Source organism: Puma concolor, chromosome B1, assembly GCF_028749965.1.
Source record: "Puma concolor isolate L17-30 chromosome B1, mPumCon1.1.hap2, whole genome shotgun sequence".
NCBI lineage: Eukaryota > Metazoa > Chordata > Mammalia > Carnivora > Felidae > Puma > Puma concolor.
The window spans coordinates 146,544,585-146,569,957 of NC_141670.1; the positions used below are offsets into that span (position 1 = coordinate 146,544,585).

The 25,373-nt window shown below is 41.6% G+C and overlaps 1 pseudogene; it reads left to right on the forward strand.

Annotated features, from left to right (window-relative positions):
- Positions 1-1,258: 1,258 nt before the first annotated feature.
- Positions 1,259-5,296, forward strand: LOC112858739 (NADH dehydrogenase [ubiquinone] flavoprotein 2, mitochondrial pseudogene; annotated as a pseudogene).
- The last annotated feature ends 20,077 nt before the right edge of the window (positions 5,297-25,373 follow it).

Genomic DNA, 25,373 nt, shown 5'->3' on the forward strand with positions numbered 1-25,373 from the left:
TGTTTTAGTGAACCCAGCCTTTCCGTTTTTATTCATTGATTATTAATTAATTGCTTAATTAGTCTTCACTGGAGTGAAGACATGGAGTTGGGAGACAGATAAGAATGGTAAACGCTGTCACGCATTCAAAAAACCACTTTTCTGTCAACTGAGGCTTCTGGAGTCTGGCTTCTTCTTCCTTCAGGATGAGCTCTTCCAAGAATGATCTGAGTCTTCCGGCTGCCACAATAGTCTGCCGAACACGCCCCGTCGTGTCCACGTGCTCTTTGGCCTCAAGCTGGGAGCCCAGCTTCCAGTAACACAGTCACCAAGCATCACAACAGAAAAGAAGCTTGCATGTTCAGATGTCTATCATCTGACAGAGGTAGTAGCAACCAAGATCGAGAGAGGTGCAATAATTTGGCCAAGAGCATCCAGCTTGTTAGTGATGGATGTAAGACAGATCCCGGGCTTCCTGACATCTTGACAAGTAATCCTTCCACTTCAGATTTCTACCTGTTCTTACCAGACAGTGATCCTGAAATTATACAGAGAGAATATTCTGTGGAGAAAATTACTTCCTGGTTTAGAAACAAGTAACATTATACTGCATTATTAAAAAAAAAAAAAAAAGTCAGCAGAATTTAATTCAGAGCTATCCTTTATATGTGGGATGTCTGCTAATCCTAGATGGTAACTTGCCAATTGGAAACTATTCCATCAAAGAAGAAAATATGTGTTCTCTTTCCCTCATCTCTTTTGTCTCTCAATTCTAATTACATTATGGGCTTTTCCAGTACTTCTCTTCAAATCTGAGGTAAAGTTTGGCAGATTTGGAACAATTACTTGCTTAATTATTAGTCCACATGAGTGGAAACCCTTGGTAAATTATGGGGGAGTTTTAAATAAAAGGGACAGGGGAGGCTGGGTGGCTCAGTCGGTTGAGTATCCGACTTGGCTCAGGTCATGATCTTGTGGTTCCTGGGTTTGAGCCCCGCATCGGGCTCTGTGCTGACAACTCGGAGCCTGGAGCCTGCTTTGGATTCTGTATCTCCCTCCTTTCCTCCCTCCCTCCCTCCCTCTTTCTCTCTCTCTGTCTCTCTGCCCCTCCCCAGCTCACACTCTGTTTCTCTCTCTTTCTCAAAAATAAATAAACATTAAAAATATTTAAAAAAAAAAGGGTCAGCTTCTGGCTTTTCAAAAAGTAGCCAAAGAAAATGGGATTTTTGAAGAGAAGACCCCAAAGTTTCAGAGGTTAGAGTAACAGCACCTTTGGGACATGTCTATGTGGATGACACTGAAGGCATCCCCACAGAGTCCTGAGCACCCCAATATCATGTGGGAATGCGGAGTAGTTTCTGAGTCCCTGGGAGCCTGCAGAAAGATTCCAGCCATGGGGTTAGAGGGAATGAATATTCTGAGAAGTGGAGGGCGCCATGGGCTGAGGGCCTCAGCAGCAGATGCTATGAGGACAGTGCAGGAGACCCAAGACCGGCAGGATGGGCCGTGCCTCAGTGGAGGCTGGCAAGGACTGAAAACGGCATTTCTTGGCCCAATGTCGGTCAGTCTCCTCTGAGCCCTCTTTCCAACTTCACCTCTGCCTTGGTCCTGCCCAGCCCAGGGTTCACAAAGAGTCCTGCTGGGTCACCCCCCCCCCCCCGCCCCCGCTGCCATGACATCTGATCAAGCTCCCTTATTCCCCTCCTTTGATGTATGCATTCTTGGCCTCCTTTTAGCAAGTATCCTGGTGGGTCAATTTAGTAAAAATTCCCCCATCCTTGATGTGTCCTTTTAGTGATTTTCGACCTGACTACCCCTCACTCGGCTCCTTGGCTATAAATCCCCTCTTGTCCCTACTGTATTTGGAGCGGAGACCCATCTCTCTCCCTTATTGCAAGCTCTGATTTCAATAGTCCAATAAAATCTCCATTTTAACAAGTGTCAGAATAAGTTTTTCTTTAGGGGGTTAGATGAGAGCACCTAGACTCAACGCACCCTGCCTACCCACAAACTTGTTCTGGGATGCTGCATAAGCTTTCCCCAAATCCAGATGCCACCTGGGGGTAAGGGAGGCAGGAACCCCTCAGCTGAAGAGAAATAAACCAAAGGAACCTGAACAGTAAACCACAAGAATCAGGTTTCTTGAAATGATACCATTTGGGGCGCCTGGGTGGTGCAGTCGGTTAAGCGTCCGACTTCAGCCAGGTCACGATCTCGCGGTCCGTGAGTTTGAGCCCCGCGTCAGGCTCTGGGCTGATGGCTCAGAGCCTGGAGCCTGTTTCCGATTCTGTGTCTCCCTCTCTCTCTGCCCCTCCCCCGTTCATGCTGTCTCTCTCTGTCCCAAAAATAAATAAACGTTGAAAAAAAAAAAAAAGAAATGATACCATTAAGTATTTCTGTTTGTGATGGAAATTGGGGCTGGTAAGCCACATTCGGGTATAGGAAAGTAAAGAAAGTTGTATGATTTTGTGTATCTCAGCTGCTTTCCTTCACTTGAGAACCAGAGGCTTCTGAAAAATATTATCTCTAGGATAATTTCTTTGACCCCGGAAAAATAAAATGTACCTTTTGCAGAGAATGAGCACTGTTGACAGAGCTATTTGTCTTATCCCGTTAACCCTCCCCTTCAAGAGTCAAGGGGGCAGCTCAAACCTATTTATTTCTGGAGGTCCTTCATGGCATGCATTTCTTGTTTAATAAAAATGACACAGGGGCACCTGGGGGGCTCAGTCAGTTAAGCATCTGACTCTTGGTTTTGGCTCAGGTCATGATCTCACGGTTTGTGAGTTTGAGCCCCACGTCAGGTTCTCTGCTGACATTGCAGAGCTTGCTTGGTATTCCTTCTCCCTCTTTCTCTGTCCCTCCCAACCACCCTCTCTCTCTTTCTCAAAATAAATAAACTTAAAAAAAAAATGAGACAGGGGCGCCTGAGTGGCTCAGTGGGTTAAGCATCTGACTTTGGCTCAGGTCATGATCTCCCAGTTTGTGAGTTTGAGCCCTACATCGGGCTCTGTGTTGACAGCTTGGAGCCTGGAGCCTGCTTCAGATTCTGTGTGTCCCTCTTTCTCTCTGCCCCTCCCTGGCTCATGCTCTGTCTCTCTCTGTCTCTCAATAATAAATAAACATTAAAAAAAAAATGAGACAAGGGCACTTGGGTGGCTCAGTTGGTTAAGCGTCGGACTTCGGCTCAGGTCATGATCTCAAGGTTGGTGAGTTTGAGTCCCGCGTCAGGCTCTGTGCTGACAGCTCAGAGCCTGGAGATTGCTTTAGATTCTGTGTCTCACTGTCTCTCTCTCTGCCTCTCCCAGGCTCGTGCTCTGTCTCTCTCCGTCTCTCAAAAATGAAGAAACATTAAAAAAAAATTTTTTTAAATGAGACATTTATAGCCCCAGGTATGCTTCCTCACCACATAATTTTCATGTACTTAATCAGTACCTTATTTTTCATTCTTCAAAATACTCAGTCTAAATGAATACCTATGCTTATGAGCTCTCCAACTACTAGTTAGAGACGTCTGTCACACTCAGCCCAGCTCTGCAGAATCTAATAAGCCTAGTGAGTTTCAGACAGTAAATGTTAGGGAGACAGATTGCCAAATCCAGAGAAGCTTCTCCTCCCAGCAGTGAACACTTTTCAGGTCATTTTGCTTTCAAGTTTTTTTTTTTTTTCTTATTTCTAATATAAGAGGGAGGGGGGAAAAGAGTAATGTACTTTCTTCTCTCAGATTTAGTTATAAGTCAATAGCTGTCCCCAATGCAAAGAGAATATTCGTCCTGTTATAGCTCAGGTCTGGTAGATTTCTGAAAGGCCAGCGAGCATAAGAAACTCTCTTTGGAAGTGTAACTTTTTTTTTCTTTTTTCTTAAAGGACTATGGTAGTATTACAAAAGATTAAGGAGTGAAATGGGGTATCGCAAACATACATGTATTGCTATCTTTTGTAAATTGTGGAATGCTAGTGCTCTGATAGTTCTCTCTAGTTTCTGAGACATTCTGTATGCAGTTTGTCAGTGTGTATTTATAGTCACAAGAGTTTTTCTTTGGAAAGAGGCCCCTTGCCTCTGGATCCCTCTGGAATCTGAAGGGAAAAATGACAGTTTAAATTGGATGTATTTAAAAATAATCTGCTGAATCCACACATTCAGGGCAATGTGTCATCAGTCATTCTCACCCTCACTCTATTCTCACATACGGTCATATAACTGAGGGAAACTCCAAGGCCAGGGTTATGCCTTCAACTTGAAATGAAAACTCAAGGACTCACACCTTGCTCTGGTGTGAGGTTGAACTAAATACCTACAAAATCCCTTCCAAATCTGAGACTCAGATAGTATAAGATCCTAAATTTTATTGGGAATTAATTATTTGAATAATTCATGTGATAACATTTTCAGGTATATGTACCATCCATCAACCAAGTTCTAAGTCATTGTTTCACTTGTAGCTTTCTTGGGCCGAATGAACTCGATTCCCATATGTTGTCTACCATGGAGCCTGGAGATGGTATTGGAATTCCGTCAATTATCAGACTATCATTATCCTTCTAAACCATTATGTTTCATCCTTCAAGCAAAACCCTTCTCTCTCTTGAAGCTCCTACACTCATATTTTATCACCATCCTTGGTGTCATTCAAGTCTGCTCACTCCTGGTTTTGCTTTTTGGACTCAGTCTTTCCAAGTTATCCCCTCAAATCCTCATCATGGGTGACTTTAGGGTCCATTTGACTTCACACCAGAAATATCTAAGGGGATAGAAGCAACTGTAAACAAACACACAACACAACACAACACAAACCAAAACAAAAACCCCCCAAAATATCCAGAAGGGCACAAAGCTGTGCTCCAGACCTGGAGTTAGCCCAAAGATAGAACTGATGCCTACCGGTCTCTGCCATGAACAAGGGTGACGTTCTACAAGTAACTCTTGTGAGAATATATGAAGTAGCAACTTTTTATACAATGTACAATTGAGAGCCAGTTGGAAATTATCAAATCCAGGTCTACGAAACCCCTAGCATGCTTCAAAGCTCTGACCCCTTACGGGAGACCATTGAGGAAAACAAAAACAAAAACAACTTAGAAAAAATGCTGGAGATATGATACCTGACAAGCTTTTCACTCTTATAGAGGTGGAATGCTCAGGCGTCCGTGTAACTACGCCAATAGCTGAAATAAATGACAACTACTATGAACTCTGACACTGGCAAAATGCCAAAACCTGGGCCAAAGAGTGGACACGTCTCTTTGAGACAGCTGGGGGTCTTACCTCTTTGGACTACCCAAAGGACCTGGCTTTGGTGTGCAAGCAGCTCTTTAATTAATTAATTAACTAGTTAATTAATTAATTTTAAGTTCATTTATTTTGAGAGAGAGAGAGAGAGAGAGAGAGGCAGAGACAGAACCCCAAGCAGGCTCCCCACTTGCCAGTGCAGAGTTGGACGTGGGGCTTGAGCCCACGAACCGTGAACTGAGATCGAGAGTTAGACGCTCCACAGACTGAGCCACCCAGGTGCCCTTCGGGTCTTTAACTTAACTTCAGTTGCAAATATGTCACTGGAGAAATAAAATACGAATCTCCTAGTTAAAGAAGGAGGTCATTGGCCTCTTTGAAATTCTTGACCCAACCATGTCATCTCAGTTGTTAACACCCTTGAATGATTTAATTTTCTTTCCTTTCTGGAGCTTTTAGTTAAGATTGCATTCCATTTACAGGAAATAGAAAATTCAACCAGTGGTTTAGTTTCAATAGGTAGATGCTTCTTTTTCTCATGTAACAACGAGTTTAGAGGTAGGACGTTACTATAGTAATTTGTATTGATTTTCTAGGGCTGCCATAATAAAGTACCACAAACTGAGTGTCAATTTATTGTCTCGCGGTTCTGGAGGCTAGCAGTTCAAGATCAAGGTGTCAGCAAGATGGATTCCTTCTGGGGTTAGGGAGGAAGAATCTGTTTCACGTCTCTCTCCCAGCTTCCGGTAGCTCCGACTTTGTCTCCGGATCTGTCTCCCTGTGACTTTCACTCATTGATGCCCACTCTGCAAGCATGAACGATGGGATAAATTGCATTGTGTTTTGTATAGGGCAATCGTTCAGTATTTGAATAGAATGATCACACTGTTACCTAAGTCTTCTTTCTCTTCAGGGAAATTCTCATTCTTTGCTGAAAGGACCAGGTTTTGAGACTCTATGATTCTGTTCTCTCTCTTACAGATGGAGTCCCATTTGTTATCTCCCCTCTTTTTTTTTTTTTAATTTTTTTTCAACGTTTTTTATTTATTTTTGGGACAGAGAGAGACAGAGCATGAACGGGGGAGGGGCAGAGAGAGAGGGAGACACAGAATCGGAAACAGGCTCCAGGCTCCGAGCCATCAGCCCAGAGCCTGACACGGGGCTGGAACTCACGGACCGCGAGATCGTGACCTGGCTGAAGTCGGACGCTTAACCTTAACCGACTGCGCCACCCAGGCGCCCCTGTTATCTCCCCTCTTAACTGAACAAAACACTCCACATGTGTTTGGGTTAGTTTGGGAAGTTTCCTTTAACGGGGCACTCGCTGCACTTCTATGGATGTAGGCCAAGAGAAGATTATTTAGTTCTTTTGCCAGCCGCATTATCCAGTTGTGATCTAAACTACCCAGTTGTCCTCTACTTAACACATCCCATTTTGTACAAGTTAATTATTTGAAGGTAGATTCAGGACTTTCCTTTATCCCTGTTTTTTTTTATTTTGTTTATTTTTAACACCCCTTTTGCCTGTATGAAAGGCTTATCACTCAACAGATGTCACTGTCCTTATCCTCACATTTTTATTTTTTTCAAATATTTTAATGTTTATTTATTATTACTGAGAGACAGAGAGAGACAGAGCATGAGCAGGGGAGGGGCAGAGAGAGGAGGAGACGCAGAATCTGAAGCAGGCTCTGAACTGTCAGCACAGAGCCCGACGCGGGGCTCGAACTCACAAACCACGAGACCACGACCTGAGTTGAAGTCAGACGCTTAACCGAATGAGCAATCCAGGTGCCCCCTTATCCTCACATTTTAAATGTTTTTGCCATAAAAGCACCAGTATGAATAATAAATCATCCTAATTTCCTTGGCATATTTTAGACTAAAGCCCCATTTAATTTTCATAATTTTGGCACAGTGTGAGGCACCTTTATGTTTTTCCCTTTTCATGTATCTTTTTCGCACGCAGCTGCACTAGGACACGAACTAGAATCTCCAACTGCACTTGGCTGGTGTCAGCAGTGGCATCACTGTGTTAGCCACAGCAAAGCTTTCTGCACGCACCAAGCGCCCTGAAAACAACTCTATCACATCTTTGGAAATTCCAAACACATTAGGGTGTGGAGCATCCTTTCCTCAGAAACAGGAAAAGGCAGCAAGGAACCATTCACCGAAGTCAAAAGAAATAATGATGGCTGTCCAAAGTCAGTATGGAGAGACATCTCCAAGTATCTGCTCCTCCTTGCTTGGTAACACTCCTTGTTTAACTACTAAGTAGAAAAACTCAAAGGCATCTCCTTAAACGTTTCATTTTACCCCAGGAGTCTCTGTCTCATTGTGAGCTAATGAACACGCACATGGGTTGGCATGAAATGTTTGCCTGCTTCGAAGGAAACCAAGGTCTACTTCTGAAAAGATTCAGCTGTGAGACCAGTGTATGAAGGTGATGTTAGGGAAACGTAAAGCAAAACAGATTATCAGCCCTTAACCTGAGGGTCATCGAAAGGCATCCGATGTCCTAGCGCTTTATCCAATTGACAATATTCATTCGTTTGTTTGTTTGTTTCATAAAACTCAATCTCCCTGGCAGCCTGAAGAAAATATAGGGTAGCAAAGTATACATAAGACTAAAAGAGTGGATTCCCCTTTTCCCCATCTAGGTCTAGTTCAGTTTGCTCTGTTTTAGACTGACATCTGGTGGTCATGAAAGATCAACCAATGGCCCTTGCAGGGAAGAATTCTATCAAAGCAAGGGTGTGGCCATTTTGTGTTCAGCTCTTGCCCGTAAATATTCCACAGGGTTACTTATATTCATTTTCTGTTGTACATAAATCAGAGTGGTTATCTGAATTTGACCATACTTCCCAAAGTCTTTAAAAATACTTAAAGCGTGCTGACCTAGACCCACCACTTTTTTAAAAATGTATCTCAAAGAAACATATGCAGACAGATTTATGAATAAGCATGTTCCTCAAAGTGTAATGTATAATAGTAAGTTTGGAACGCACCCAAAAGTTCAAAAATAAAGACTGTTAAAATTAGACTGTTCCATTACTCAAACTTTAGAGGATTATTTAATGACATGGGAAAATGTTTATGATATATTATGAAGTGAACAAAGCCAATTAAAAGACAAGTAAAACTTCACAATCTTGGTCTTCATTTTATGTGTGTTTCTTCCTTTCAAAAGTATGAACATGTAATATTTTTGGAGGCAGAAAGAAAAAAACAACACCCTAAATATTTTATATATGGTTACCTGTGCGGTAGAGCATCAGTACCAACTTTTTTCAGAGTAGCACTTCTTGAAGATATGTCTCCTGAAAACTTGTCAAGTAAACGTGCTCCTGTAGAATATTGGTGCAAAAGGTCAGAAACAATTACCTCGCTGTTCCTGGGATCAGGAATAATCCAGGAAGCTTTAACATGCAGCTGCTACATCCAGTTTGCTGATAGGTCTGTGGCTGAGACAAAAAAAAAAAAAAAAAACCATGTTATTTCTTGCATGACCCTAAAGACTCATTAATTTGTTCCAAGGCTTGTATGTTGCTTCCAAGAGTTGTTGGTGGGGTTGCAGAAGAAGGTGCAATCCAAATCACTGTGCAGTGTGTGTAATAGCCAGAGTTCTGTTTTATAATTGGACACAGTCCATTTCGTAAAGCATTTTTAAGACACAGCTTTGAGATTTTCCTTTGACACTGACCAGGTATAAATAGATTGATTTGCTTGCTTAGCCCGGAAAGAGAAAGGGATCTCACGGTTTTTCTTAAATGGAGCTCAGAACAGCTGCCCATAGGTCCTGGGAGCAGCTGTGTAGTTAACCAAACTTACCTAAGGTTTTCCTCTTTCCTTCCTCTTGCTTTACATTTCACATTTGTTTGCTTAATGCATTTGGACACGATTTCCACATACATGGTTAACATGTCACGTTTGTCTACCCTGAGGGCACCAGGTGGCAACCCCAAGAAGAGGAAAATCATTTTCAGAGCTCCCCGCTGGCTCAATCAACACTTCCCAGTTCTAATGAGATGGTTCACCTCTTTTTCCATTTAGCCATTTGGTCGACAAAACTTTGATGGCTGTTATAGGAATAGCTTATGATTTTCACACTTACAGGTATTAACACCATTGCTGTTAGATTGACAAACAGGAATGCAATTAACCCTCCAGCTCCAGCTGGAAATATACCTCCTTCTGGATCTTTTATTGCACAAATTCTGCTAAATTCCTGGTTGAGGGAAGGCCAATGATGCTACGTAGTCATTTTCAAAGAAATAGAAATGAAATGTACTGGTGTACATTAACCTGCGTGTGCTTCTTAAATAAATGTGCAAAGATAAATTGACTTAATCATTCATTGCACTGTTACCTGACATGACGTTCAAAATGAATATGCACAGCAGACTATGGTTAACTGTACAGTAAAAAAAATAAAATAGAGTCGGGGAATGCGGCAGTGAAAGACAAGTAAAAATTTTTAGTTATTGAGTAGTTCTGCCTCTTGAGTTGGTCATGTTTTAGGAATTCAATAAATACTCATTGGATGTTTCATGTATTGGTGCTATTTTCTTTTATCTAAGTAAAACATTCCCAAAATAACACACACTGGGAGATACAATTCAATGCATAAATATTCACTTTACACATAGCCTTTTGGGAATGTAACACAAGGTCAAGTTCTGTGGTCATAAAGATCTTTAAGATGTGGATGGAGTATATCGGTGCCAGAGTTACAGAGAATCAAGGACAGAAGAATTTGCTTTTCAAAGTTAGATCTTGAATTCTCGTGTGTTCTGACTTCAACTAAAGTTATAACCTTTGAGAAATTATTCCTATCCTTTCTGTGTAATGTACTTGGCTACTTCTTAGGTTTATAATTCATCAAAATTTGGGGGAAATGTTCTCCTTCCTTTTTTTTTTTTTTTAATCAAGGAAACTATGCAGAAGAAAATGATCATTCACGCAAGTGTGTCGAGCCTAAATTGTTGACCTAGAATTTCAGGTGTTAGAAGTCCATGATTTAGAAGTAAAAAGCAAACTACATTTCAGTGGGTCTCTTTCTAGGATTTATAAGTTGAGGAATAAAGTGAGAAAAAATATAAACTTATGAGATATGTTCACATAATAGATCCAATTTATGGAGTCTCTACTATAGTTTCTTTTCCTCACTGTACAGTTGTTTATACATATTATTGCCATCTAAAGCAGTCCCTTACCCAAACTTCTCATCACTCTAGTTAACAGTGCCACCAATGGAACTTTCTGCAATGATGGAGAAGTTCTGTATCTGAGCTGTCCAACACGATAGCCACATGTGGCTATCGAGGACTTGGATTGTGGCTCCTTCAGCTGAGGATCTGAATTTTTAGTTTCATTTAGTTTTAGTCAATTTCAACTTAAGTTGCTATGTGTGGCTGGTGGTTTCTGTATCTGACAGCACAGCCCTAGTCCATTAACTGGTTTTTATTATTTTCATAGTACTTAGCACAAACTGCAATTATCTTTCTAATTTATTTGTTTCCTTATCGATTGTCTATCTTCTCTTTACTAGGTGTTAGGCTCCCTGAGAGACCTGGTCGATCTTTTTCTCAGCTGTATCTTTATTACCTGGAACAGAGCTGGGTGTGGGGTAGGAACTCCAATTATTTATTAAAAACATACGCAAATGTTATTGTTATGCATGCTCTACAGATGATCAGGAGTAAAGAGGGAACATACTTGTGGAAGCTGGCAAGGGCTCGAAGCCTAGACTATCTGACTCAAGCTCAGAATCCTACCCCTCTACCAATTGGCCACAACTGCATCTGTGGCCTCGCTTCAGACCCCTGACAGCTGAGCCCCAAGAATGGATGATGTTTGGGTTGGATTAACACCAAAAACTAAGAAGTTCATGATCTGCTTTGGTTGCTGGAATCCTGACCAGGGATCTTTCAGGCCTTCGGGTGAAGGTACTGTCCCAGAGGTTTAAATGCACAGATATTACTATTGAGGCAAAATATTCTAACCTAGACTTTCCCAGAGTGTTCACAGCAGTTAAGAATTCCATTGCTCTTTGAGATGTTATGAATTGCCCTGCTCGGGGAGGAAATGGTTCTGGAAATGTGTTTTTTCTAAAATGTATTTATAATATATACATTAGAAATGAACAAAATGCATTTTCTGGCTGTTCTCATTATTTTGAGATAATCTGCTGGAAAAAATGAGTCAAAAGTCCTGAGAACCTACACATAGGAACCCCTACACTGATGCAAACTAAGGACTTAGAAATAAATCTTCATGGTACCATAGACCATCAGTTTACGGCTGCTTGCCTGTGTTGTCTGATGTGATCAACTTACAACAACACATTTGTGATATTAGCACGTTTATTTTTTGTTAAACACTCATACTATACGCATGGATTTTTTTTGGTGGCTGAGAGAAGCTTTAAACAGAGAGCATTCAAACTGACTTAAATAAACAAGTTAAATCTTTCAAAGAGAAAGCAAACAATTTTAGGGTCTGCTTTCTTTTAAAATATATTATACATAGGGGCGCCTGGGTGGCTCAGTCGGTTAAGCGTCCGACTTCGGCTTAGGTCATGATCTCACGGTCCATGAGTTCGAGCCCCGCGTCGGGCTCTGTGCTGACAGCTCAGAGCCTGGAGCCTGTTTCGGATTCTGTGTCTCCCTCTCTCTCTGCCCCTCCCCTGGTCATACTCTGTCTCCCTCTGTCTCTCAAAAATAAATAAATATTAAAAAAAATTAAAAAATAAAATAAAATAAAATATATTATACATATATACTTACTATGGAAGTAAAGTTGACGTACAATGTTAGATTAGTTTTGGGTGTGCAGCATAGTGATTCAACAATTGTATACACTCCTCGGTGCTCGCCATGATAAGTGTAGTCACCATCTGTCACCTACCTAATTACAATATTATTGACTGTATTCTCTATGCTGTGCTTTTCATCCTCACAACTTAATTATTTTATAACTGGAAGTTTCTTAATCTCCTTCACCTATTTCTCCCATCCTCCCACACACTTCCCCTCTGGCAACCACCAGTTTGTTCTCTGTATTTAACAAACTCTGTTTTTTCCTTTGTCTCCTTTTTTCTTTGTTTGTTTCGGGGATTCCACACATGCGTGAAATCATATGGTATTTGTCTTTCTCTGTGTGGCTTATTTCACTTAGCATAATCCTCTCTAGCTCCATCCCTATCATTGCAAATGGCAAGATTTCATTCTTTTCTATGGCAGAGTAATATTCCTTTGTATATATACCTCTGCTTTCTGAAAAAAATGAGAAATGTGCTTTACAAGATGAAATAAAGACTTTTTCAATGGCCAAATGCAAGACTACCCGACCACTGGGAAACTTCAGTTTTATGTTCCTATCTTTGCTACCTTATTTTGATTTCCATAGGACGTTATAATGAAAACAAAGTAGAGTTATGGCTAGGTCTGATACATGCTCAATAGCACTTCTAATAATAAATAATATGTAACTGCCATAAAATACTGTTTGCATTAAAAAATAGCAAAACTATAAAATTAGTATTTTAACTTGAAAAATTGACATATATTATCTTTTTTTTAGTAAGAGAATCAGTATTATTTAACATATTTAGCACATTTAATAGGTTAAATAATTAATTTAAGTTTAATATAAATACAAGGTGAATAATTGGATATATTCAATTGGTTTTTTTGTTCCATTATGAAGTATAAAGAAATGCACACGAGTGAATTTTCACTCATTTCTTAAGGTTTCAAATAAAGAATGTCTTTGACCATTTTTGCCATCCTTTTAATCTTAGTGTGCATTCCATCTCACAAGCTCCTTTTGGTGTTTTGTCAGTACAGTAACAGTTTCAAAGTGTTTTGTAGGAAACTTTGCTTTAGCCCCATAACGTCCAGTAATTCAGCAGCACACATTAGCATTTTTGCTAGCTTTTTTCTATCCGGAAGCATGACTCAGCAAACCAGGGTGAGTCTGTTTGGACTGAAAATGAAAGGAAATTAACTAGCAGGCACTGGGGGAGGGGTGGGCAACAAGGCCTTGCTGAATTTCCCAGTGGGGGCCTAGGATGCTGAGTGGACACATGTGGACACCTGTGGGAGTGTTACAGAGAGAAGTCAGGGGTCTGGCCTATGTCCTTATCTCCCTTGTGAAGTAGTAAGGGGCATATCCAGGCTTGGGGTCACCGGGTGCTAAAGTGGAATATATTGGACAAGGTCATCAAGTGTGTCTTTACAGCTGGGGGAGCTGGCTGTCAGTGAAAATTCTTAGAGTGCGTGATGAATGAAACAAGTGCAAACAAGTTAAATAAGGTCAAAGGTGAGACCCCCCCCCCCCCCAAACTGGAGAAAGCCAAAAAGTGTGAGGCAATTCATTGCAATGAAAGCGAAGTTGGAAATAAAGTAGCTTGAAGCTAGCTGGGTGAGTGCACAGTCTTGGAGTTTTATATTTTAACTTGAAATAAGGATGTAGAAGATGGCAGTGATGGAATTGGAACCAACCCCAGGATTGAAATTCTTTCTCCTCTTCTCACTGTAGGGTTCAAATTCTTTCTCTTTTTCCCACTAAAGGAACCTCATTGATGCTTACTTTCCTTTTGTATATAATGCCGATAATAATAGTCTTTATCTTGTGGGGCGTCTCTGAGGATTAAGTGATTCTAAAGCCATAAATCATTTCGACCCACATCTATTACACGTAGTTCTCCATAAATATGGGCTGCTGTCCTTAAAACAAGGAAGGTCCTGGGCCGTGGCCATGGACAGAGCTGGAAGAAGGTAAGATACTACAGTAGCACACATGTGTTTTGGGATCAGGTTTTGGACAAGTTCCTCAACCCTTCTCCCTATTACAAAACCAGAGATAATACTCACCTCCTTGGTTTGCTGTGTAAGTGAAGTTCAAGGATATGTGTAAACTACCTAGCACACTGCTGCCTGTTGCAAGGGGAAGGCTCCATAAGCCAGATACTTCTGATTGCTAAGGATATGAGAGCCTCTCATCATTAGACCTGTATTCCTACCGCACCCCACCCCCCTTGATGCAGCCTTCATATTCATTTGGGCTACATACAAATAGCAATAACACCATATTATCAAAGTCACACTTAGGGAGGCCTTTCAGAAGTGCCAACATTTGATTTCACGTTCCAGAAAAAGGATGATTTGTATTAGGAAAAAAATGGCTGGTGGAGGCATCTGGTATCTTCCCTTTGATGAATGCTATTTTTCGTATCTTTTTATTTTTGGAAGTTCATGACTTAAAAGGACTGAATTAGTTGGAAAGAAATCATATGCAAACGTGATGAACAGTTTGCTAGACGCAAAAGTCTTTGTGGTGAATTAAGGGAAAAGAGATGTTATGTCAGACACTAAACTTGAGAACTTTTGCCTCTGTGGAAGATGCACAGAACTTTACCTTTGTGTATGTCAGAAAATAGGAAATTATGAAAGGTGTGCCATTATAGAAATCCCTGGTTGAAGAAATTTAGTTGATCTTCTGGATATTTTCAAATATCCAGCTTGCATATTTTTTCTGTTTTTTGATTATTTATCTAATTTTTTAAATGTTTATTTATTTTTGAGAGAGGGAGAGACAGAGCATGAGCAGGGGAGGGGCAGAGAGAGAGGGAGACACAGAAAGCGAAGCAGGCTCTAGGCTCTGAGTTGTCGGCACAGAGCCCGATGCGGGGCTCCAACTCACAAACCTTGAAATCATGACCTGAGTGGAAGTCAGGTGCTTAACCGACTGAACCACCCAGGCGTCCCATGTTTTTTGATTATTTATCTAAATCACTGGCTTGAATATTACCAGTGTCATGACAGCCTTAAAAATAAATTTTTGACTTCTTGCCCATGTGCTACAGCTTAATGGTTTTGAATTGGTTTCTTTAAAGATTTAAAAAATCATTTTTAATAAAATACCTTTATCCAAAAAAACCTCTTAAACAATGTAAGTTAAAGTCCTTTTGGGGGCTTTGTAATACATTTCCCAGAATTTGCTTTCCTTTATGTCTCTGTTTAGAGGGCACAGACAGATTCTTGTGTGGGTGTGGAGGACACAAGAAAGCAGCAGCCATCTTGTAGCTCACCGTGGTGATGCCGATCTGAGGGCTCACATCCTTGGTGGGGGCAGCACGTGGGCCTGGACTGTCCCACTGCCCCCGACATGCTCAGATGGCTTCTCAGACTCCTGGGCTAGAGTATGTGTTTAAACTTGTAGCAAAGGGCTCTGGTTTCTGTTGGACACCTTTGCACAAAGGTCAGACGCCAAAGGATTTCAGTAAGTCCAGGCCATGCTTGTGGATTCTACCTTGTTCTTGCTCTTCCCCATCTCACATCCGTCTTCCTTTCCAACTGCCAGGTTAAATGCTCATAACAAATCTGTGTGTGTGTGTGTGTGTGTGTGTGTGTGCGCGCGCGCGCGAGTGTGTGTAATTTACATATATTTGGAGAATATATTTTATCTAATTATATGTGGAGAACATATTTTTTGCTAGTAGTCTGCTACCCTGATTGAACCCTAACTGAGCCAGTTCTCCTTGACCATGGGCCTTTCTCCAGAGATAACCCACTGTTACTAATGTGCCATGATCTAGATTTTTTTTTTCCCTGTGCACATAACTAAACATCACATGTTTCTCACCGTGGCAGGAGCTTCCATATAATTTAGGAAAACAGTGGGGGCCCAGATTGCTTCTACAGTCTCTCTTCAAGTGTCACTTCATTGATACAGAGCTCTGCTTATGATTCCTCAGTTTTGTTTGCTGAGCTGACGGTGATGTTTCGCTGACGGTGAGGTTTCTCTTTTTGTTGGCGGTTAGTCTAATTAAGGTTTTCTGTTCATAACTTAGTTAAAATTTCTCTTCCATTGTTTATTCAGTTACTTTTGCAACCACCGAAAACCCATAGGTCGTCTGGATTCGCAAGGAGCATTCAGAACTCTCATGCGTCTGTCAGGTTGCTTTTTCGCTTGGTGATTTATAGTACTCTTTTTCACCTTTGAGTTTTGCATTTCCCAGTCCACTTTTTTTAGGTCCAGGGTGAACATTCCTAATTTTAGACCAGGAAAAAGCTGTCACTCTTATGTTTCTCTCTTTCTTTGATTTATATTGTTTCCAATTTTGTCAGTCTCAGGAGAGGTCCATGGTTTAGGGGCAAAATAAAATTGCATTATTGAAAACCTAAATTATGTAAGGCATAGTAGCATTGTGGGAAGACAGAAGACAAAGAATCATCTCTCTCTTCTAGTTTATGAGGATAGGTATACATATGGAAAAACTGAATTCATAACAAAAGACTTAAATTAGAGCCCAGAAAACTGATGAGATGTCACAAGATAGTATATAACAAATTGCCACAGTAGAACAGATTTGGAGAAGTCTTCAACTGGTGTTGAGATGGAGGCTGGAGAAGGGGGCTGAGAGAGAATGAGCCGGGAAGCTTCTTTCTAGCTCTTCAGCTGCCATTCCTCTTCCCCAACCCAACCAAGAGGCATTGGTTGAAGGAAGAGCACATCAAGTCTTTTTCTCTCTTGGGGCCTCTGGGTGACTCAGTCAGTTAAGTGTCCAACTCTCGATTTCGTCTCGGGTCATGATTTCACGGTTCATGAGTTCGAGCCCCGCACTGGGCTCTTTGCTGACAGCATGGAGCCTTCTTGGAATTTTGGGATTCTCTCTCTCTCCCTCTCTCTGCCCCTCCCCCACCTCAAAATAAAAAAAAAAAAACCACACATTAAAAAATCTTTTCACTTCTCTCTTTGTCCATATATATATGTATTAGCAAACCAAATTTCTCCTTTTGGAGTATGTCTCACCACTGCTTTATATACCTCCATAGCCTCCTCCTGCATCCTGGGTTTTTTTCTCAATTATTGAAACCACAATAGCACAAGAGCACAAGTTTTGAAAGCACTTTTACTTACATTCGGTAATAGAATATCAGTCTGCTAGCTTTCTTTTAACTGTATTTTCTTCTTCGTGATTATTTTTAAACTTACTATTTATGCCAAAATATGTAAATGCATAAAATATGTATTTTTATGCAAAAATATGTATATGTAAATTTTGATTTAATTATTTTTGGAGGGTGGCTGTGACAATATTTTTACAAGTTCCTGGGTGACTTTTATGTGCAGGCAGGATTGAGAACCACTGTAATAAGCATGATTTGGGAAAAGTGGACCTGACTATAATTGGCTGTTTACATACCTTTTTCCTTATTTTCCCCAATAGATTGTAAGCTGTCAAGGGAGGGATCCAAGTTCTTGTTCATCTTTGTGACTAATGTATGTACTTACAGGAAGGGAGCTACTTGATTAACCCAGGTCTACAGTGTATTACCCATGATTCCATAATCTCAAAGCTCTGAAAATGGAAAAATATTTCTTCCTTTAAAAATTTATTTATTAAATTCAAGTTAGTTAACATACTGTGTAGTATTGATTTCAGGAGTAGAACCCAGTGATTCATCATTTACATATAACACCCAGTGCTCATCCCAAAAAGTGTCCTCCTTAATGCCCATCACCCATTCAGCCCATCCCCCACCCACCTCCCCTCCAGCAACCCTCAGTTTGTTTCCTGTATTTAAGAGTCTCTTATGGTTTGTCTCCCTCCCTGTTTTTTATTATTTTTGCTTCCCTTCCCATATGTTCATCTGTTTTGTATCTTAAATTCCACATATGAGTGAAGTCACATGATATTTGTCTTTCTCTGACTGATATCGCTTAGCATAATACACTCTAGTTCCATCCACATTGTTGCAAATGGCAAGATGTCATTCTTTTTGATCACTGAATAGTATTCCATTGTATAAATATACATGTGTATATATGTGTGTGTGTGTGTGTGTGTATACCACATCTTTATTCCTTCATCAGTCAATGGACATTTGGGTTCTTTTGGGCTCTTTCCATACTTTGACTATTGTCAATAGTGCTGCAATAAATATTGGGGTGCATGTGCCCCTTCGAATCAGCATTTTTTATCCTTTCGATAAATACCTAGTAGTGCAATTGCTGGGTTAGAGGGTAGTTCTATTTTTTATTTTTTGAGGAACCTCCATCCTGTTTTCCAGAGCGGCTGCACCAGTTTGCATTGAAAATGGAAAAATACTGCTTAACTAATTTGAGAATAGAGGCTGATCTCAACTCAGATAAGGCTATTTATAGACTATTTATCCCACTTTGTGTGGATATTTGTTTGTCTCACTATAGAATGGTAACGTAGTTGATGATGGGGTGCTACCCTAGACTTTTCTGGAGGTGTTACATATTTTAGTTCCCACATACACACAGACATTGGGTCTTCAAAAATATTCAGAAATCTGAAATACGTCTGACCCCAAGGTTTCCGAGAAGATGTTGTAGAGAAGTATTTATTGATGTTCCACCTGGGGATTTAAGAAAGCGGAGATCTTGGGAGACAGGGTAAAATTTGGAATTCAGGCCAGGGGTTTTCAGAACCCATAGGCTTACCTGTGCAGCTTTTAAAACCCAGCAGTGACCCTGGTACCACTTCCAGAAATTCTGATTCAGTTGACCTGGGGTTGGGCCTGGGCATTGGATTTTTCGGTAAACTTTCCAGGTTATTGTGGTGTGTGGCCAGAGTGGAATATCAGCGATAGACTAAAAATTCTCAGCTGGAAGCTTTCACACCTCTTCCCTTCATCAGAGGGACTTTCCAAATGTCATACAGATCTTTGGAGATATCCCTCCACCACTTTACACTGCTAACCTGAGCCGTCATCATCCACAAGGAGCATTGTATCTGTCTAGAAAAAATTTGAGGGCCACTGAGTGAGCTATCAAAACAGGGAAAGGGATCCCGTTCGAGACACCAAGGCTAGCTCTGGTAAAAAGACAAAGACTGGAAAACACAAAGGACGTAAGGAGAATAGAAAGTAGTTTGGATTAACGGAAGGGTAAAGCCAGAGAACGACTTAAGCCTTCAACGTTAGGATTTTGTGTGTCTATTGTACCGTCATTAGGATACTTCTGTTATACCTTAAACTGGCCTTGGCTATATTCGTTGTTTAAATTTTTTCATTCGTCGGCTTTCTGGCAGTAAACAGACTTTTCAGAATTCGTCTAGCAATGCTCTCTGCTCCCACGGTGGTCTCACCGCAAGCATCTCGGGTCCCAGGTGCGGGATCTTGATGAAATGCTGTGAAAATTCACAACAGATGAGAGTGAATTATCCACTGGAGAGGGTGGGGGAGGTGTCTGTGTTGTGAAATAAGTGCGGCGCATGCCAAGGAACACAAAAAGTTATCATACATAAGGTTTTACACGGCATGCTGGCTGCTTTCCACCTTCGAGAATGTGTGTTTCATGGGTTGAACGTCATTCCTGTGAGCTATGTGGGACACCCACCCTGCTTTAATTCATAGTGGCATGTCAGAGCCATAAATCATAAGCTATAAAAACCAGCCTCAATAATGACAAATGCATTGGGTTATGTAATGTGCGTTATTAATACAGCCAAGCTGTGTATGTCTTCTGATGGTGTGCAAGAAAAGAAAACCTACAAAGAAGATTTTACCTCCTTTTTTGGAGTCTCAAAACTATGAATGAATGCTTAGAAAAGCTAACAAAAGTGCATGGTTCAGGGTAAATGTTCAAACATGTCAATTATTGTCCCTGTTCATGGTATTGCTGTTGCCATTTATGGAGGTGTGGGGAGGTTGGTGGCCAGCCCGGGCTGTAGAGTTTGATGCTTTGGAGATTCGACAAAGTGTAGTTCTCAAGTGGGACAACACCCTCCCCATAGCTGTTTATCTATCTTCCTTCCTTCCTTCCTTCCTTCCTTCCTTCCTTCTTTCTTTCTTTTTTTCTTTTTTTCTTTCAGAGAGAGAGAGAGAGAAAGAGAGAGAGAATGAGTGGGGGAGGGGCAGAGAGAGAAGGAGACACAGAATCTGAAGCAAGCTCCAGGCTCTGAGCTACCAGCACAGAGTCCGATGTGGGGCTCAAACTCACCAACGGTGAGATCATTACTTGAGCTGAACTCAGATGCGTCACCAACTGAGCCATCCAGGCACCCTGCAGCTGTTACATTTCCATGCTCCAGTTTGCTAACTCATCCCCATCAGTTTTGAAATTGGGACCAACTATATGATCAGCAACTATATGATCCAATTGTATGATCGGCAGGGATGCCTGCGTATCTAAACTTGAGTGGTTTGGTGTTGGTGATTTGAGAAGAATAATCTGTAAGAGGCACCTCAATGTAGAGGGAAAGGTCCAGGATCAGGAGTTAGAACCAAGGTCTTCTTTGGGCTCTGCTGCAGTCTAGGACTGAAGGCATGAGCAGGTTGCTTCAGAGCCTTGGACCGTTTCCTTACGGCGACATGGAAAAGTCAATTAGACAACTGCTAGCACCCTATCCATCTCTAAAGCTATTCAATTATGAGTTCAAAGAAAGCCAAGATTAAATTTAAATGGTAGGGGCGCCTGGGTGGCTTAGTCAGTTAAGCTGTCCAACTTCGGCTCAGGTCACGATCTCGTGGTTCGTGAGTTTGAGCCCCGCATTGGGCTCTGTGCTGCAACTCGGAGCCTGGAACCTGCTTCAGGTTCTCTGTCTCCCTCTCTGTCTGCCCCTCCCCTGCTCACGCTGTCTCTCTCCGTTTCTCAAAAATAAATAAACGTTAAAAAACATTTAAATTTAAATGGTAGACTCTGAGGGTTTGCAACCTGGAGGCCCATACCAGGGGTTGGCAAGCTGTGGCCTGAAGGACCAATTTAGATTGCCACCTGTTTTTGTATGAACTGAGAGCCAAGAACGATTTTGTTTTTGTTTTTGTTTTTATGATTTTGAATGATCATATTTTACATGGTTATATACTGACATCATATCCTCAATTTTTCCTCTTGGTTGCAAGGCCTAAAATATTAGTATCTAGTCCAGTAAATTTTCCTGACTCCTGCATTATTCACACCCTACATAAGAAATTAAAATAGAAATCTGTGTGATGATCATTAGGTCCAAAGAGAGTTTCCACTCCAGCCCACTCTTTAGGGTGGACGACTATCTTCTATTCTCTAGTGTGTTCCATTAATTATTGTCTTGGCTTTTTTAAAATTAGTGCTTTAAAAAAAGCATTACGTTGTTATTTTATCAGAAGAATAGCAATCATTTTTATATGTAGTTCTCAACAATTCTAAGCCATATGCTCTCTGTTTGACTCTTTAGATTGGCCATGGTCTCAGCCTTTTTCTTTTTTGGCCATTGAAGGAGAACATATTTTTTTCTTTCTTCATGATTTATGCAGCACAGCCCCCTTTTTGTTTTTGGAAAAAGCCAACACAGTTCATTCTGCCTCGGGATCTGGGCTCGAGATGGGCAACACGTCGCTTTCTATTCTGATCAACGTGAAGACAAGAGTGTGGGGCTGTCAGTGGCCCTGTCTCCAGCCTGGGGGTGAGGCCACCCTACAGGTATAGAGGGTGAAGTGGACACAGGGAAAAATCAGGGTGCATGAGCAGCACAGCAGGGGAGGCAAGCTGGCAGTACTGGACCCCTGCTTCATACCACTGTTTTTTCCACTTACGTGAGCCCCAATTTCCCCCTTTCATCCAGGTTAGCTCACCATGGGTCTGTGACTTGCAGCCAGAGTTGTTCTTGACGGAGAAGGCCCTTCAGTTTTCCCAGAATGTGAACCTTAGAACCTCAGAACGCGACCTTATTTGGAAATAAGGTCTTTGCTGATGTGATTACTTAAGGATCTTGAGAAGAAATTATCTGGAATTTAGGGTGGGCCCTAAATCCAATGAGATCATGATGTCCTTATAAGATGCCCTCTTCTTAAAAGACAGAGAGGTGTAGGAGAGAAGGAGACCTTGCGAAGGCGCAGGCAGAGGTTGGAGGGAGGCTGCCACAAGCCAATGGACTCCATCCAGAAGCCACCAGAAACAGGAAGGAGCAAGGAAGGTTCTGCTGTTACAGCCTTTGGAGGCTCTGCTGACACCCTGATTTCAGGCTTCAGGCCTCCTGAACTGTGAGGGAATACATTTCTGTTGCTCTAAGCCGCCCAGTTGGTAGTCATTTTATGTTGACAGTCCTTAGAAATCAATGCACTCTTCTCATATCTGGTCAGAGAGAACAAAAGCACCTCTTGGTTTTCTTGTTACATAACGAGGGTCACGGCATCATCTGTATTACAGCAGCCGTCACACTGCCGTGTAATGACAAGCTCCCACCTCCCTCCTTTCCACTAGATTGTGTCTCCTGAAGGATGGAGAGCCTGCATTGTCCTCTGGATCTGCCCCCTGTCCTAGCACAGTGACCGATCCATCACTGATGTCCAACAAAAACGTGTTGCATGAGTGAATGAATGAACGAATGAGTATGTCCGTCACTGTGCTAAGCATCAAGGGAGAGACATACAACTATGAGACTTCTCTGGGAGTCTAAAAGCCGAGGTAGAGAGGAAAGACAAACCAGAAACAGATATCCTGTAGCAGAGTTCATGAAAACCAGTCTAAGTGTGACTGCAGGAGGGGCCAAGGAAGTATTCAATTCATAAAGCTCTCTACACCCGCCCCTCCCTCTGGCCTCTATAGCACAGGATTTTCTCTGGAATCAGACTGGCTGCCATTTGGGAAGCTGTGTGGCTCTCCCAGCCAGATCTCTCAAGTGGGGCCTGGTTTTTAGGGGTTTTATGTGGGTCAAATAAGATAATACGTGTAAAGTGCTTAGATAGCGCCAAACTCCAAGCTAAGTGCTCAAAAACTGTTAGCCGGTGATTACTATTATTATTCTAGTCCTTTCTCTCCAGGCCCCGCTGCTCATTTCCACAGAACACTCTGCTGTCTCCTTGAACATGACACTTCTGAAAGCCAACATTACCTCCCATCCCAAGCTGGCCTCATTCTCTCTTTACCTTAGAGTGCATCGTCTCCCTGCCAGGCTTACTTAAAACCTTAAGGCCACACTTAACTTCTTGCTCATGTGAATACACCAGCAAATTCTGTGTAAAGTCTTTCCACTTGTCATTTCCTTCTAGATCCTGAACATCCTAACTCGAAGTAGAGAGTCACCAGCAACTCACACAGGACTCAGAGTGTCTCTACTCCTTAAGGTGGCTATAAATCAAGGTTAAAGTCATGTGTCTGTGTGAATATAGGTACAAATCTGCAAATGTACTGTAGATATGACTGGTGCTATTTCTTACGCAGCGTGTTCCTGGAGATCCTCAACATTTATTGTAAGATTTCAATTTTCTTTTGTTTTAAAGCAAAGACGATTTCCATTTAAAATCCGTGTGTTATTGGGGCACCTGGGTGGCTCAGTCAGTTAAGCATCCGACTTTGGCTCAGGTCATGATCTCATAGTTTGTGGGTTTGAGCCCCACGTTGGGCTCTGTGCTGACAGCTCAGAGCCTGGAGCCCGCTTCGGATTCTGTGTCTCCCTCTCTCTCTCTGTCCCACCCCTGCTTGTGCTCTGTCTCTCTCAAAAATAAATAAACATTAAAATAAGAAAGTAAGTAAGTAGGTAAGTAACTAAGTAAATAAATAAATAAAATCCATGTGTTATTTTGTAAGGTTTCAATATGTGAGAACCATGTCTTATGTTTCTCTTGTTTCCCATAGAGCAAGTAGTAGTGTTGGGAATGTTCTGGGGAGTTATTTAGTTATTCTGGGGCTCAAACTCAAGGGAATCACCCTCTGTGTCTCTTGGCCTGTGTTCCCACCTCCAAGATACCAGCGAGTCCTGCCAGTTCAACCGACAAATGTGTCAGCTGGAGTCACATTTCCCCTCCCCACTGCCACCTTGTGGTCCAATCACCTTGCTTAGAGCACTGGAAACAGCTCTTAATGGTAGCCCTCCCCACCCATGTCTCCTTTAATTCTATTCTTTACACAACACCCAGCAGGATCTTTTAAACTCCCTATGCCACTTAGAAGACATTTCAGACTTGGGCTCTCCACAGGGTTAAATGTAATTTCTCTCTGACCTGGTGTTTAAGTATTCTTCCTGCTGTGTATTCTGCTCTGTTTCAACCCTTTCCTATTCCACGAATATTCAGGCTACGTTCCGTTATGTCAGTCACCTTTCTGCTGCAGTTAACGCTGTGGAAATCTCCACCTCCCCGAATCTTAGTGGCTTAAAATTGAAACCTTCTTCCTGTTCATGGCCTTGGGGGTTAGTTGGACAGCCCTGTTTCAGGCTTCGGATCAGGTCGTGGTGAGCTCCGCGTGAGTCTCTCATTCTGAGAGCCACAGCCCCCCGCGCTGCCACTTTCTGATGACAGATGGCAGGAACACTAAAGACCAAGCCAAACTCATACAGGAATGTGCAAAACTTCTGGACAGGTGTGATTTTATTACATCCATTCCCAGACCATTGGGCCAAAAGCAAAATGCACGCCCAAGCCTGCAGTTTAAGGGGAGTCAACTGCTCAGAGAGGAGCCACAGGAAGGGTGGGGAAGGAAGAACAATCGTAACAAGTAATTCTCTCTGGCCGTTGGCCTCAGGGACTTTGCTGCTGCTACTACTTCTGTCTGGGCTGCTTTTTGACCATATTTCATTCCTTCATTTTGGTCTTTGTTCAAATATTACCTCATCGGAGAGACCTTCCTTGACCTCCCCTGAGACAGAGTCCCAGAAACCCAGTCATTCTCTGATACTCATTTGCTTTAGTTGTCTTCTTAACACTCACCTCCTCCTGAAATGATATATTTATGCATCCACTCTTATCCTGGTGTTCCTGCCATTCTCCCTGAGGGCAGAGGCCTTGTCGGTCTCTGTATCTGTATCACCAGCGTGTGCAATAGTGTGTAATAAATATTGGTTAGGTTAAGGAAATTAAACAATAATGATGATTGCCGTTCTTTTATTAGAAGGAAGATTAATTGAATAAGCAAAATTACAATCAGAACTTATCATGCCAGGAAGGTGATATCATTTTTTCTTTATTTAAAGCTGTGTGCATGTGTGTGTATGTGTGTGCAGGAGTATGCGTGCTTGTTTTCTGCTTTTATTGGAAGTTTAATGCATTTAAATTTCTGTGAAGGCTTAGATGCCTAATTAATAGAAAATTTATAATTCTGTAAGGCTTTTTTTTTTCATTAAGAAATTTTTTGCTTAATTTATTTTTTTTTAATTTAAATCCAAGTTAGTTAACATACTGTGTAGTCATGATTTCAGGAATAGAACCCA